Here is a 14477-nt window from a genome sequence, read left to right on the forward strand (position 1 = left end):
GTTTTCTATCTTTGTTGGGTCTTTTTGTGGTTTAGGTATCAGAGTAATTGTGGCTTCATAGAATGAGTTGGGTAGAGTACCATCTGTTTCTATTTTGTGGAATAGTTTGTGAAGAACTGGGATTAGATGAAAATCTACTTAAAGTCTCATTCGTTTTGAGAGAATAGATTTGAGAGGATAGTTTTCAGATGGCATACAATCTAAAACCAAGTGTAGAATGATAAGACTTTTAATTTAGAATAGATAACACTGTTCTATCTTAATGACAAAATTGATGGACTGGGTATTAGGTTTATCTATATCTTATAGATTATAAAATGATAATAGCTGTGCTCTATTTATATTTTTTTCTATACAACCAAAACTCTAAATCAATAGTCTTTGTTTTTTATTAGAGCAGAAAGGGGGAAGTGTTGTGCATGGCCCTGGTTCTGTTTGTATGCTAATTCTGCTCTCCTGGGAAAGGCTATGGACAAGGAGTGAGTCATATTCAGATAACTTCTTGAAAACCAATACCCTAATGAATAAAGGAGCCAGTCACTGGGTGAGTAGGTGGGACTTCCAGTCTGGAGGGAGGAAGATCGGAAGCAGAGAGCAGTGAGGTCCTTTTTGGAATGGGGACAGCAAAGGGATAAGATGTAGCTGCTAGACTTTCCCAGTATCAATGTGGGTCCACTGGAGGAATCAGGCTTACAAGATTAGGTTTTCATTGTTGTACCCAGAGATTGAGTTGCCATTGTTTCTGAACTAAGTTTGTATTGCATTTTCCTTCACGCAGTGGCTCATCTGGGTTCAAGAGAGAAAGGTAGGTGGTAAAGCATGGGTTTGCCAGAGGTGTACCACAAAGGCCGTGGGAGATTTGAAACATGGGGCTGGTGTGGTAGTAACTCGCCAGTGGGAACCTAGTGTGCTGGGTGGAGATATTGTGGACTTCTGAGTCAGTCTCCACAAGATAAAAACAGGTTGGCCACTGCCTGTCAGTACACGGCCAGCAAGGCTCCCAGGGCAGAGGCACAACCGCAGGAACGAGACAGTTCCATTTTTAATACTTCCCGCAACAATGTGAGGAAGAAACCAAAGGACATATACCTTTTGTCTGACTCAGCAATTAGTGCTTTTCAATTCCAGTGCTCTTCCTACCACTCTTGCCATTATTTGGGTTCTTCTGTTTTGCAGGAACATTTGTTAGGGGCTGCCTTTGGCAGAAAAATGACCCCCCTGTCTGTACTTATTATCTGATCTTAGACTGGTGCTCTTCCACCATAGAAAATGGAGCAGAATGGAGTTGACATTTTCTGTCTTATATTCTTGCTCAGATTATTGCCATATGTGACTAATGGCTTGCTTGTAACTTTTATTTGAACTTGCCATCTTAATCAGCTGCCCTGACATCTGACAACTCAGCCCTTTCCAGCTCAGGTTGGTGCCTAGCAACTACACCAATCATCTTGGAATTTTAAAGAAATATTTCAGGCAGACAATCTTAGCTAATGCCCTGCCAGCTGAAAAGAAGAGGCTGAATATAGCATCACTTGGTAGAGATTGACCACATTCATCTTGCTCCTGTGGTGCAAATATCAAATTTACCTCCAGAGGATGTTTCCCTTTCAAATAAAAACATCTTCAAAGCCAGTTTGAATACAGGCAAAGAATTAAGAATTTTCATTAACTTTTCTCTTCCTCTGAGGACTGAGGAAAAAAAAATTAAACTATGCCTACTGATTTAGAGTTTTGATTATATGGGAAAAAATTCAGTTTTTTAAACCAAAAGGTAGATGAAAGAAATTTGGGGTCAAAGAGTACTGTGCTTGTTACATTTCTGTTGCTGTGATTAAATACCTTCACAAAAAGGTGACTAAAGAAAAACGGTTTATTTTCAGTTCCAGAGGGAAAGAGTCCAAGACAAAAGCTGGAGCAGGAAGTTGACTTATCACATTTTTATCCAACGGAAGTGTGGGTAGGAGAGAGAGAGAGAGGGAAACAGAAAGAGAGAGAGAAACAGAAAGAGAGAGAGAGAGAGAGAGAGGAGAATTAACAATGTATTACCAGTGGCATGCTTCCTCCAATGTAGATCTATCTCCTAAATGATCAATAACCTCCCAAACAGCAACATCAACAAGGGACTAAATGTTCAAATATAAGATCTTGTGAGGGAACGTCCTCATTCAAATTAAGCAAGGCACCAATATCAAGGAGAGTCATACTGATTTATAACTAATGGCATTGATATCTTTTTCTAGTATTATGGTACTTATACAGGGCTTAATGATCTTTGCTTTTTAAGATACATATGTTTACTATAGTTGCGTTTGAAATGTCCACCAAATGCTAATCCTAATTAATGCTAATGTATTTCTTGCTTGGTCCTAAGCCCATGGAACTGTTGGGAGGTTGGCACTGTGGGTGCATAAATGGAAAGCCAGCCCCTTCCTTTTTCTCCGCTGTACCTGGTCATGAAGTGAACATCCTTATTGTGCTATGTGCTTTTGTCATGAGTTATTTGTCATTGTAGACCATAGAGCACTGGGACCATAGGGTAATACATTGAAACTTCTCAAACTTTGAGCTTAGAGGGTAGAGATGGTGGTTGATAGCTTTGGCTGCTCTTCCAGAGGATCTGGGTTGACTTCCCACCACCTGCCTGGTATACCCATTTGTAACTCTAGCCTCAGAAGTCTTCTGACCTCTGGAGGCAACGGACATGTATGTGCACAGACATGTATACAGGCAAAACAGTCACATACATAAAATAAAAGGAATAGTGAGTGAAAATTAACTATTACTTTTAAACATGTTTAAAATAACATTACTTTTACTTAGTGACAAAAAAAATCTAAGCAAGTTGAAAAATTAAACATTTGTCTGACATAAATATCAAACAATTCAGATTAATAGATACTTGAGCATAACTTTATAATTCTTTGGCTTGTATTTTCAGTTGCATATTTTTTGGGTATCTTACAGGAGAGTGATTTTTGTAGTATTTTCTGGTTGAATATAAAAAGCCAGCTCAGAGTCTCCTTTTTTGCAGAACTGAAGCTTCTTTGCAAACCTTTTGTTTTTGTAAGTTGTTATCTCAGGTTTTCCTTATAGTAATGGAAAACTGACTAATATAAGTTCTTAGTAACATATTCTCTCTCTCTCTTTTTTTTTCTTTTGCTGCCTTTATTTTGTTTCTCTCTTGTTTTGCTGTCAGTACAGAAACTCAGAATGCTAACTCAGTGGCTATATTATTTAGAATTTTATATTATTTAGAATTTTACATCATAGGATTTTCATATATATGTGTGTGTGTGTGTGTGTGTGTGTGTGTGTATAAAGAGAGAAAGAGAGAGAGAGACAGAGAGAGAGAGAGAGAGCAAGTACATGGGATTCCTTTCTGCCACTCACTCCGAAAGTTTAACCTCAGTCTTTGGATCCTTTTCTTGTTGAACTAAAGTGTTCTGATCCTTCCTATTTATGCAACCTCACTGGGAAGGAGCTAGGGAAGCATTAAGGTAACAGATTGGGGAAAATAACAACACTGACTCCTCGGTGCAAAGGCTAAATGTATGAAGAGCAGCAGAGTAGAACGAAGACCGTAGGTGGGATTTGTAATGTGGCCAACACTGTATCATTTCTTTCTCCTCCCCGTTCTGCATTTAGACTCTCACCTTTAACTTTGGAGTTATCTTTATAGAATTTTTCTATCAAATTTTTTTTTTAAAAATTCCTTGTCAGTTCAGACATGGGCAATCAACCAAGGAAATGAGATGGGAATTTAGAGCATATAGGACTTGTGGCTGTTACTGGCTATATATGTGCTTAGTGTATTCCTTGGTCCATAGAATACCACAGGCAGTTACTTAAAAGTGCACTGATAGAATTCAACATACGTGCATGGCTGCTTTTCTTTGATAAGTTATCAAAAGTTTTCTTTAAAATTGAAATATAGCATACTGTGATAAATGACAGCCATTTTTTAAAGAAAGAGTCACATATTGTATATTTGGTTCTACCTTCCAAGTCCTGGAATTACAGATGTGTACCACTATGTTTGCTTCCAGACATAGATTTTTAAGAGAATGTGCAAGTCAATCCAGCTAAAACAAACAACAGAATCTAGTTGAAACCAACAACAGAATCCAGCCGAAACAAAGGGATGGGTCCTTCAGTTTTCCCATATATATTCAGTGCGGTACATTAAAATATGAGCCTTGATTAGAGAACTTTATCTTGGCTCATTATTTTTCTTGCCATCCTTCCCATCCATCCCCAGCTTTGCTTTCAGGAACCTAGTAATCCCTGGCCGCTGGTGGCTACAGGTGGCACCCGAACGAGTGGCCTGAACATGGAAAGACCAACTGAGGGTCACTGTCTTGGTGGGGCTCCACAGAAATCAGTAGAAGATGATATCCTATACGGTAAACAACATACAGCATTAATGTTAGCACTATAAATTTCATCTTTTGAAGGCTATTGATTGCAAGGATGCAAAAAGGATACAGGCTAGACTGAGTCAGCGTCAGCCCAATGCTGCTATCAGCTAGGGTTTGACAGTGGAAAATGGGACTGGAAAATTCTAAACAGGCTTTTGTCCGAAGACAAGAACTACATCAGGCAAGAGGAGTAGGGCTTAAAATAAAATAAAAATAGTTAAAAAACAACAACAACAAAACCAAAAAGAGATGCTAGGTACATGAGAGAGAGATCAAGAGAGAAGGAAAATGGATTTCAGAGTGCTCCCAGGGACAGAAGAAAATCAGGAGACATCCTGCTTCCTCTCTGGCCCCTTCAGAAGACATTCTTAGTTCTGGTTAAATCAAGTCCTCCACCCTCTCTATTATCTGTGTTTGGTGCACCAATCTGTCCTTGTGTTAATTTGTGTATGTTTTTGTTTCGTTGTCTGAATAACTATTGTTCTGTTTTATGTTGAAAAGGAAAAATGGTTAAAATTTTATCTGCTGGCTATCCACCTCTTGATTCAGTCTCAGTTTGCACAAGGGAGGCTGATTTAAGTTGTCCCACACCCTTAGCCAGGAGTCAAGCACAGCAGGTGAGACCCTGCTGAAAAGCTGCTTTTAAGAGGGGCCAGCTGAGCTGCTATAGAACCTACTTTGCAACTCAATACAGCTGAAACAAACAACAGTACCCAGCTGAAACAAAGGGATGGGTCCTTGGGTTTTCCCACATATATTCAGTGCTGTACATTAAAATTTGAGCATTGATCAGAGAACTTTGTCTTGGCTTGTTATTTCTCTCACCACCCTTCCCATCCATCCCTAGCTTTCCTTTCAGGAACCCAGTAACCCGTGGCCACTGGTGGCTACAAGAGAATATTTCAATTTTTATGTTATATCTATCTACCTATTTATCATCTATCTATCATCTATCCTTCCATCTATATATCTATCATTTATTTATCCATCTATCATTTTTCAGTTGTATATCTTGAATATCATATATACACATATCTGTGTATTTATTTCTGTCTATCTACCTATCTATCTATCATTAGGTATCTACATTATCATCTCTGTGTATTGTAGAACTAAGTGTTCTAAACAAAACAGCACCCATCTTCATCAAGCTTAATTACAAGCTTCAGGCTTGTGGAGTTTTTACATTCTCTCACAGAAGCAGTGGGCAGGAGGGTCGATGGACCTGAGATTCCACTCACTCCTTCCAGCAATTTGCCTGCAACATCTATTTTTTTATATAATTGTACTTGGTCTCTGGAAGAGCTAATTAGTTTGGGGAAAGTTAATTTGTAGGGAATTCCACTCATTTATGTGAGTATTGGGCAATTGTTATTTATACTGGGTTAAGACTTTCTAGTGAGGCTGTTTTGGGGTTACCCAAACTTCTGACAATACTCCCCAACTCATGCTCTGTAAGTAAGTCCAAAGTTCTCCATCTAGTTTTTATGGATTCTAAAATAAGTTGTATGCATTCATGCCCTTCATATTAGTATTCTTTAATGTTTCTTATAGTATAGTTTTGATTTCTGAAAAGTGACTGACTGTATTAGAAAAATCTGTGGTGTTTTCCTGAACCACAAAATGAAAAAAATCCAAACCAAACCAAACCAAACCAAACCAAATCAAACCAAAAGCAACAATAAAAACAAAACCTCAAAGAAACATTATTGATTGAGTTAGGATTCCTGGTTCTAACATTTCAGTTTGGACTTCAATATTTTGTCCATTGAAATAGAAGATGAGGAGGAAATGGGCTTGTTTTGTAGCTTGTTTTTCTCTCTGTCTGTTGAAGTTGTTGTAGAACCCACAAGGAGACAGTAGGAGAGCTTCAAAATTCCTACCTTAAGAGGATGAGATTTAACCATATGGGGACAGGGAAATGAGGTCTGAGTTGTAAAGTCTGATTTCTAGCCAGGAAGCTGTTGCTTTCATTTTGCCCTCAAGCATTCTCTGACTACTTGCTTTTTGTTTGTAGCAAACTGCTGAACATTTGGATTGTCTAGTCCAGGGATGGGCTTATAGACTAAGAATGGAATTGTTTTTCATAAATTTGTAAACTGTGTAGACAAGCTTGGGAAATCCAGTCTCAAGAGAGGAGGAAGTACAGTGTATTTCTGAGTTGAAAAAAGGGAGTGAAGAGGACACTGAGTTCAGCTAGTCTCAATTTATCGTAATACCCTTTGGGAAACTCTTAAAAGACTTCCTGGAGACTTCCTGCCTAGCTTGGGTGGGCTGGAACACTAGCATTTGGTAAAATTCTCCATGGGATTGTAACCTGTGGCCTATCCAAGAAGAGTCTATTTACAGTATTGGAATCTACCAGTTTTGAGACAGTTAGAGACAGTTTTGATTTAAGATGTAATGCTGGATGCACAATTCTCTGCTCAACTGTGTATAAGTAAGCACAAAGGGGGAAAACCATGAGTCTCATATTACTTTCCAAAGAGGAAACTCTTTCTATTAATGAGTTGCTTTTTTGATTGATGTCACCAAACAACTGATTTGAAATTTTTGAGGGGGTGGGTTTCAAGATATTGTGTGTGTGTGTGTGTGTGTGTGTGTGTGTGTATGCATGCGTGTGTAGTCCTGGTTGTCCAGGAACTTGCTCTAGAACAGGCTGATCTTGAACTCATTGAGATCTGCCTGCCCATGACTCCCCAGGCATGCACCACCAGTGTTCAGCCTGAAATTTCTTTATTTTGTGAATTGCCATGATTTTATATAAACTCCTTGTGGACAGGTTTTACAGAACCCTGTAACAGAGGAAAAACCTGTGTTCTTGTGCTTAGGCAAACTGCTGTTTGTGATAATGCTATATGAGATAGAAATGCTGTATAGAAAAGAGTTGATAGGTATCCACTGCCTCTTTTGAGAGCTTTTAGCTTAGGAAAACTGCCATCATCTATATTGGTCACTTGAGGGTCCTTTGAAATAAACTCTATCTAGCAAGGTGACAGATATTTTTTACATTTGCATGTAAATTCCAAGATTGATTGCAAGTCTGTATTATAAACCATGTTAACTCGAGTTGTACTTATATATCAAAGATATGAGATTTTACAGCTCATAGAAGGAAGTTATCTAGTGATCTTGCTGTTCTATACCTTACCACATAGGAATGTGGGGGAGCAAGGAATAACACCATATGAGGATTGGCAACAAAGTTGGCATGACAATAGAAAGTTTCACTACCATATAGGAATTATCCTGTGTTTTCCTTGAAATCCAAATGAAGATGAGACCAGTAAGTACCAGAAAGAGTGAAACTAACTTTGACTTTTTGCAATAATTATTGCTAATATTTATTTATGTTTTATATGTGTCCTTATTTAGGCTATTTTCCTAAATTCTCACTGTAAGTCCATGAGAATGTGCACTTTATTTTATAGATGGGGGAAGAGTGAGGCTTTGAGCAAAATCTGCTAATATACCACAATGTTAGAGCTGAGACTACCATGTGACATTTTATTCCACTTAAGATTCTCACTACTGCATTGCAGTCAAAACTTCTGCCATAAGCTATTAACTGCCTGAATATAAACAGTTATATTATTCTTTACCTGGTCTTGGACAAGCAGGTGGAGCTCACGGTACTAGAATGCTGAGAACTATCTCAATTGAAAGGTCATAGCTGCACAGGAATCAGATGCTGGCAGGTAAAGTTGAAAGCACCATCATGTCGAGAAGATTATAGAATAAGATGTGGCTTCAATTTCCAGCTCCAGTGCCTCCTAGTGGCACATCTTAGTGACTTCGACTTAGTGACTTTAGAGGTTCCTCCTTCATCTCCTATGGACTAGACATAAAAATACCCACCTTTTATCATTATTGTAGATATTAAAGATGACAGTTACAAAGTGCTTGCCATTTCATACATCACCATTATCATCACCCACCTATCTATATTAATTTGGCATAGTCCTTGTAAGGTGTCCAGGGTGAGAATTAGAGGTCTGGTTGTAATAATTTTGGACATTAGTGATGGAAAAATAAATTGACTTTTAATTTAGTTTTGGCTAAACTGAGCCATATGTGAAATTGAACCTATGTACATAGATAAATATGAATGTTTGTACTATGTTGGGAAAAATCAACAGAACAATCAGGCTCTTTTTTAAAAAAAAAATCTTTGTTTTACCAAGGGAAGAATATACTACTTGCCATTATCTGTAGCTAGAAGTCTTATCATTTGTCTGAGAGTTCATGCTTCAAAATTGTTATGTGAGTTAGGAACCTTAATTATAAGAACCCATTATTTTTATCATGACAGGAAAAACAACAGCAACAAAAATCTCTTGTGTTTCTTAGTTTAGATTCTAGATACTTGACAACTTGCTTAAAAAATTGACAAATGTTATGTGTTTCACTTATTTAAGAGGATACCAAGTACAGAATAGAATTGTGATCCCCAAAACCTGGGAAGAGTGTGTGTGTGTGTTGGGGGTGGGGTAAGATCATTGTGACAGGTTGCAGGGGAGCAGTTGAATAAGAGGGATTCTTTTAAATATTCTATTGCACAGAAAAACCATGGTTGACAATTGTGTATTTAAAAACTAGCCAGTTGAAAGCATTTTTATTGTTCCCAACACCAAGACTTGATATTTATCAGGTTTGAGGTGACAGGACAGTTACTCTGATAAGGTTAGTAAGCATTGAATACATGTATAAAAATGTCACAGTATATTCCATAAATAGGTTAAATTTCTATGTACCCATTAAGATAAAAATATGTTAACGAGCAATAAGGCAAAATCTTCTGCACATAGACAGGAGCTAGCCTCTTAGTAGTTGAAAATGAAGAGTTGCCCAATTATCCCAGGGATAATTAGGATAATTAGTATATTTTATATCAGTGTATTTTAGAATTTTAATGTGATTTTAAATAATTAGGTTAGTGAAAGTTATATTTTTTCATACTTTATGCATACAAAATTCTGAACTTGCTGCTCATCCTTTGACCTAAGGTGATATATTTCTTTAAAAGAAAAAAAAATCTGTTGAGTATTTACAATTCTGGAGAAATAAAAATCATTCAAGAAGCTTTTAAGTAAAATAAAGTATTTTACTGGGTTTTCCAAATGAGATCAAAAGCTCAACTTGCCTGTTTTAGAAGATATTAGTTAATGCTTACTTAACAAAAACAAAGCTTTCTTGTGAAATAGAGAGAAATAGAAGTGGGTATTAGGGTAGAGAGCCAGAATCAGAAAGTTGAATAACAATGGAAGACAGACATAAGGAAGAGGGTGTTTTCAAGAAAAAGAGACCAGGCATAGAAGAAGGAAAAGATACAAGTAGCTGGTGGGAACATGATGAGGTGGATATGTGTGTGTCTGTGAGTATGCTTGTATGTGATGCTTGATAACTGTTGGATTCCACCATAAAGAACATTTCAGACATTGCTACTGTGCTCACAGCTGAGAAAACCAATGCTAAAGTCTCCAGACCTGTAATTTAGGGCCTTGCCACCCATGTTTACAATGATAAATTCATAAACCACTATAAAGATAAACAGGAAATCATATCAAAAAATTGCTTTGTGTCAGGTGTTTGGTCAAAGCAATAAGAAAGGTAATGAATATGTCTCATCACCTTTTCTCTCCTGTGTTATCTTGGTCTCACTGCCTCCACTATCCAAAAGACACAGCTAGGCTTTCTATTCTGTTTAGCTCCTTGGGCTTGGTAGTGGGTTTGGGAGTGTAGTGGTTTGAGTGAAAACGGTCTCTTATAGGCTCACATATTTGCATACTTAGTGTCCAGTTGTAGAGGTGTTTGGAAATAATGAGGAGGTAAGTCCTTTTTGGTGAGGATGTGTCAGTGGGAATGTACTTTGAGGTTTCAAAAGCCCAACTGGGCCATTCCCTCTCTCCCCCTCCCTCTCCCTCTCCCCCCTCCCCCTCTCCCCCCTNTCCTATCTCTCCCCATTTCCCTTCCCCCTCTCTCCCTCCCCCTCCCCCTCTCCCTCCCTGCTGTGGATAGCTTGCTGAAATTGTAAGCAAGCCTCCAATTAAATGCTTTCTTTTATAAGAGTTACCTTGGTCATAGTGACTCTTCACTGTTGCGGCCTGCCCGCAGTCCACAACACGAACGGTTCAACTGAGAATGGCAGTTCGATCTGAAAAGAGAGGAATCTAGACGGGGCGGAAGAAAGAATGGAGCTAAGACAACAAACATTCTGATCAAAGCTCAATTTTACTATTTCCAGACACTCAGTTATAAAGGAAGGGGGAGGGAACCCAATATCCCGCCAAGTAACTCAGGGTCCAGTAGCAGGACGAACACGTGTGTGCCTCCAGGCAGCAAAAGCAGGTTCCAGCAGTAGGCGTGGCAGGACGAATGAGCAGGTAGCTCCACCCTTGAGCAAGCAGGTTCCAGGCTGGGGGAAGGGAGGCCACACTTCACAGCTTAGAGGCAGGCAGTGTAACCAGAGGAAGGAAAAAACAAAACAAAAAAAACCAAAACAAAGCATAACGATCTTCACTCCTTTGGGCAGTTAGCTTTAGAGCCTGATTAGTTCATTTTATTAGAGAGTTGATTTTTCTACACTTAAATTAAGCATTGATATTTAAATAATACTTTCCAGTGTTTAAACAATAATTAAGATCTTTAAAATTTTCCCTTTGGATATATGTGGAAGAGTAGGTGGAAAGATTATAAGAGCCAGAGGTGATATATAAATCCAGAAAATAGTGTCTTTCAGACACAGCAGGATGGATGGAGATATGAAATCACAGGTACTGAGGCAGCATGCCCAGGGCCTACACAGGTGCAAGTCAGATAGGGTCTGTATTAATCAGGGTTTTCTAAAGCTGTGGTTCTTAACCTGCCTAATGCTGCAATCCTGTCTGGCCTCAAAAGGGCTATGCAGTCCTTTCCAATCTTACAGTTCCTAGTGCTGTGGTGATGCCCAACCATAAAATTATTTTGTTGTTAGTTCATAACTGTAATTTGCTACTGCTATGAATCATAATGTAAATATCTTATCTGTGAACCCTAAAGGGTTTATGACCCACAGGTTGAGAACTACTGCTCTAGAGGCACAAAAATCTATCTATCTATCTATCTATCTATCTATCTATCTATCTATCTATCTATCATCTATCTATCTATCTATCTATCCCTCCCACACACATATAGGGAGAATTATTAGAATAGAAGAATGGATTACAGGTTGAGGTCCAGATATATCAAAAATGACTATCTACCAATGGAAGGTCTAAATCCATTAGTTGTTCAGTCCATGAGTCTCGATGTCTAAGTTTTCAGTATATGCCAGAATCCAAAATAAGTAGACTCTTATTCCAGTGAAGGGAAGGACTTACCAGTGAGAATGAGAGCAATTCTGCAAAGAGCAAAAGATTCTTCCTTCCAAATTCTTTGTTTAGGCTGACACCAGAAGGTGTTGCCAGATTAAAAGTGGAATTCCCACCTCAAAAGATTCAGATTAAAAGTGAGTCTTCTCACTTCAAATGACTTAATTAAGAAAAATCCTTAATAAGTGTATCCAAATGCTTTGGTTTTAGCTAATTCCAGATGTAGTGAAGTTGGTATCTAAGAATGGCTGTCACGAGAGTCCCAGTGCTTGGAGGGAGAAGTGGACAGAGGCCTCCATTCCTAAACTAGAAGCTGTCTGCAATTACCACTTACCAGTAAGTAGTAGATAAAATTAGTTTTCTCCAGAGGAGTTTCTCTGGGTATATTTACCACACTTCTGGATAGTTGGCTAACACAAAACAAACTTAGTGACATTTTTGTAGACTTTTTTTTTGTTTCATTTTGCTTTGTTTTGATGATCTTTTTTGTCTTATTGTTATTTTTATTTTATTTTTTATTTTTTTGGTTTTGCTCTTTGTGTTTTGTTTTTGAAAGAGAAAGAGAACCCAAAATTATAAAGTTTTGTGTGTAGGGAGGATATCTGGGAGGAGTTGGGGGAGAGGAAACATGATCAAAATACACTGCATAAAAATATTTTGCTGGTGCTGTTTCCCTTCGCAGAGCTCAGTATAGTCTTTACCAGCAACCAGGTCCCCAGCTTGCACTGAGTTCAAACCAAAGGTCATGAATTCCAGCTGCCAAGTGACCTGTGTGGCCTGGGTCCACTGCAGTGTGGCCAAAGAGACACCAGACAAGGTAGAGTTAAGTAAAGAGGAAGTGAAATGTTTCATTGCTGAAGCAAAAGAAAGATTACAAGAAGGCGGTGGTAGTGAGGAAGAGGAGGCAGGCAGTCCTTCAGAAGATGGCATGCAGAGTGCCCAGACCCAGGCATGGCATAGGGAGCCCCTGGAGGATGGGGATTGACAAGATGATTATATGCTAGATGATGATGAGCTGGCAGAGTATAACTTAGATAATTTTGTCGAAGGGGACAAGCCAGATACTGAGACCATTGGTGAATCTCTGTTGGGTCTTATGGCCTATGGTAGTAATGATCAGGATCCATATGTCACCCTGGAAGGTATGGAACAATATGAGCATGAAGATTTCTAGATTAAGCCGACTAACAACCTTATTGTTTGTGGCCATGCTGAACAAAAGCAGTGCAATTTAGAGGTACACATTTACAATGAAGAAGAGTTTTTCTATGTCCACCTGACATACTCCTGTGTGCATACCCTCTGAGTGTGGAATAACTGAATATTGATCCTAGCCAGATATGTCTACTAGAAATTACATTGCTGTGGGAAACATGACCCCTGTTGCTGAGGTGTGGGACCTGGATATTGTGGACTCTACAGAGCCAGTCTTCACAATGGGAAGCAAGCTTTCTTTAAAAAGGAAGAAAGGGAAGAATAGTTCCTCAGCAGAAGAACTTACTGATGCTGTCCTTGATCTTTCCTGGAATAAGACAGTCAGAAATGTGCTAGCAAGTGCATCAGCAGATAGCATTGTAATTCTCTGGGATCTGTCTGTGGGGAAGTCAGCAACCAGGCTTACTGAACATACAGACAAGGTTCAGACTCTGCACTTTCATCCATTTGAAGCACAGACACTGATTTCTGGATCCTATGACAAATCGGTGGCTCTGTATGACTGCAGAGATCCTAGCCAGAATAACCGCCTATGGAGGTTCAGTGGGCAGATTGAGAGAGTGACCTGGAATCACTTCTTACCATGTCATTTCTTGGCTGGTACAGATGATAGCTTTGTATATAATCTGGATGCATGTTCAGATAACCCATTTTTTACACTTAATGCACACAATGATGAAATCTCTGGTCTTGATCTGAGCAGTCAGATCAAAGGCTGCCTTGTAACTGCTTCAGCAGACAAATTTGTGAAGATCTGAGGCATCTTAGGAGATAGGACAAGTCTCATTCATTCTAGAGACATGAAAATGAGAGTTCTCTTTTGTTATTCATGCTGTCCTGACTTGCCATTTGTTTATGACTTTGGAGGACAGAAAGAAGGGCTTCAGGTTTGGGACATAAGCACTGTCTCTTCAGTAAGCAAGCACTTGGAAGTCGGGAGAGACTGGTTATTGACAGCAGGAAAGGTTTATCTGTTAGTGGTCCCTGTGGGAGCAGGAGCCCACAGACACCAATGGAGTCCTGACAAAGGTCACAGCCTAAAATTGCTCATGTGTACCTACAACCATAGATGGAAGCAAAATCCAGTTCCTGTTGCCATTCCTCTCTGCAGCTTTGGTGGCAGTCCACAACCTTTTGACTGCCTTCAACCGGATACTGTACAGAGTTCTTGCATTTCTTGAAAATATTTTTTTTAAATAAAAAAAAAGAAAGAAGAACATTTTGCTAAAAAGATAATTTAAAATTCTTTAGTTTTTTTTCTCTTCAGGACTGAGTTTGTTTCTTTATATTAATGTAGCTTTTAGGTGTCTTTCTTCTTTGTCTTATAAGGTCCCACTCTTGCACAGGCTTTTAATAAGTGACAATTCACCCAGAAGGTTTCTTTCCAATTCCTAGACCTAATGCATGACCAAGGAGAAGGATTGGAGTGGGAGCTAGAAAGAGTTATTTGGTGTGTCTAGGAAGAGGTGTTATTGGGACTGGGCTTTACAGT

At 38.8% G+C, this 14477-nt stretch overlaps 1 pseudogene; it reads left to right on the top strand.

Moving 5' to 3' along the window:
• The first annotated feature begins 12515 nt into the window (after positions 1–12515).
• LOC110284143 lies at positions 12516–14009 on the top strand (annotated as a pseudogene).
• The last annotated feature ends 468 nt before the right edge of the window (positions 14010–14477 follow it).

Source organism: Mus caroli, chromosome 17, assembly GCF_900094665.2.
Source record: "Mus caroli chromosome 17, CAROLI_EIJ_v1.1, whole genome shotgun sequence".
Taxonomy (NCBI): domain Eukaryota; kingdom Metazoa; phylum Chordata; class Mammalia; order Rodentia; family Muridae; genus Mus; species Mus caroli.